Source organism: Pinus tabuliformis, chromosome 7, assembly GCF_031772625.1.
Source record: "Pinus tabuliformis cultivar Carrire ecotype Pingquan chromosome 7, CPIR1, whole genome shotgun sequence".
Taxonomy (NCBI): Eukaryota; Viridiplantae; Streptophyta; class Pinopsida; order Pinales; family Pinaceae; genus Pinus; species Pinus tabuliformis.
The window spans coordinates 978,800,787-978,803,477 of NC_142293.1; positions in this window are offsets into that span (position 1 = coordinate 978,800,787).

Genomic DNA, 2,691 nt, shown 5'->3' on the forward strand with positions numbered 1-2,691 from the left:
TAGTTCATTCATGCTTTAAATTTCATGCTGATAGATAGAGAATAAAGATCTAGCCAAACTATTTAATCTTGGAAGATCAATATTGAGGTAGAGAATAATAAATGAGCTCATCAGTTTAATCTGAGCCATTGGAAGTTATACATTTTAGAATTAGATAGTTTTCTTATCAAAGAAAAATTTAGGGTCAGCCAAGCTCAAAATTCACTTAGTAAACCAAGAAAAAATGTTAGGGTAAATGAGGGGTAGCAGAAGAAGTTTTCATAAGGCATGGAGAGCATCAATTGGCTCATTTCATATTACTAACTTCCTTCCAAACTCATTTTCCCTTGTAAAAATATCCCTTCCTCCATTTTAAGCCTTTCCCCTTACTTCACTTATTTTCCCTTACTAAAACCTTTTTTCCCTAGTTAAAATAGAATATTTTCATTAGACAAGTAAATTCCCCTTTACTAATTCCCCTTTTCAATTAGACATGTAAAAACCCACTTACATGTTTAAAAACTTTACCCAATATCCTTTTTTAACTCATGTTCTTACTGTATTATTAACTCCCGCATATATATTTTCCCAACCCCATTTTATTTCATAAATTATAGTTTATTTTATTATTTCCCCACTAATATTCTGGTCCCCACTTCTATTTTAATACCCATCACATCACTTATCCACGGGCCCCACTATCAAATCCCCAACTCACCTCACCTATTCATCCATCCATCGGATCTTCATTCCACATAGCCAATGGCCAATAGAACCTATCGCACCATCAATTGCCCAACATTTGACACCATTGATGGGTTTCCAAATGAGTAGTTTTGCAAACCTACTCCCTTGCTACGTGGCAGCTCCAGATTGTATCGCATCCTCCAATCCGAAACCACTAACCTACTTTTCACAATGCGATAACCACAAGTCCCTCGTCTGAACTATATGGAGAAACCACCCTACCATTTGAATTTAACCCCACACCCATATGTTTAACCACAGTGGTGTAAAAGCAATAAACATACCCTTTACAGTGTTTTCACCATTATGCCATTAAAGTTTGTGAAAAAGAGCCTCTGCCGAGCTATTCTTAAGCTAAAAAATCTCTGCCAACCTGTTTTCAAGAGATTTCACACCAAAAATCAAGTCTTTCGCCACCAGGAGACAATGTTGACTCAACCTAAAGCTTTATAAAGACCATTGAAGCATATTTCGCTACTAGAAAGCCTCAGTTTCTTCTAGAACCCCTTCTGCGTACTAAAAGCTTCATTTTCAGGGTATTCCTAAGTGCCGAGGCTTGTACATAAGCAAGAAACTAATAACTACTAAATTGAACAAATTAAATGTCCTCCAAGAGTATTATAAATGTCAATCCCCTGCAAACACCTGTAATCGATGTCGAACATAACCTCCTTGTTGACAAAGACTTCAAAATCAATGATACAATCCTTGATTTCAACCTCCTTGAGCTCCACTACTAGAGCCATGATAAATTCATAGACCAGGCAGATGATATCCTACTCTGGGATTCAAACCTACCCAATTATATCTTCCCACAAACCTTCCAATTTCCAGAAATCATCAGGCTTTGTTAAGTCAATTATCTTCCTAGTGAAAGAGCCCTAGTAACCCCTAGCAAAGAGATTTTGTTCACACTTACTGCAGAATCAATAAACCAAATCTTGCAAATTCAACCTAAGCCTGATGAAACCCTTTGTCAATTGAAATCCTCACTGAGTTATATCTAAAGCTTGGACTTCCCAAGAGATTTCAAATCTTCCAAAGTTTTCTTCCTTCATCTGTTGAAATCCAAAGAGTAACCTCCTTATTTAGCCTCAATTTTTTCAGAAAGAACAAGATAGATTGTTTCAATGTTGTCTTGTAGTCTAGGATATTTTACAGATGCGTATGTTGATGCTTCAATCCTAGGTTTTCTGTCCATTTTCTGCCCAGGACATTCTCCTGCCTTCACATTTAACTTTGCTTAATACATATCAAATTCTATCCTTGAGCAGTTAGTTAAATTACCTGAAGAAGGTGTGTCCAAGTATTCATTTGGTTTGTTTTATATGTTCTTATACTTCCAATCTGAAAGCTTTGCAGTAAGCCTCCAAAAACTGGACACTGACGGTTACCCACAATCAGTTGTCTTCTAGACTTCCCTAATCAGAAAATGATTCCATAGGGTTCACCTACAAGGACTTCATTGACTCCCTTATTCATCCAGTTGCCAACATGCTAAGCAGTAACAATCAACCTAGGACCAATGAAGAAATGAAGAAAATATTACAGTTTTCAGAGTACAATAGAACAGGAGACTGATATTTGTACCAGAACCACACTGAAATTAGGGTGTATGGATGTCAACTCACTCCTTACAAGATGCCCAAAAACCTTCCCATGAGGTTATTTGCACTAGAATATATCAGGTGGATCCTAAATTTAGATGAGGTTAATTTCCTATCAGCGAAGAAGAAAACAGAGTTTAAAATCAAGAACTAGATTGGAACTTTCATTATCAACAATAGAAATGTTGGTTAACAAGTAGATAAGTGTTTATAGGAATTCAAGTTCAGTGATAGTTCAAATGGAATTATGATCCTTTAGGAGTTATCAACAAGTTAAGAATCAAGTTTAAATTAACTCCTTTTGTCCATGATTCCAAACCAGAGAATGAGGAGGGTACTTTGAAAGAGTTGGAGAAAC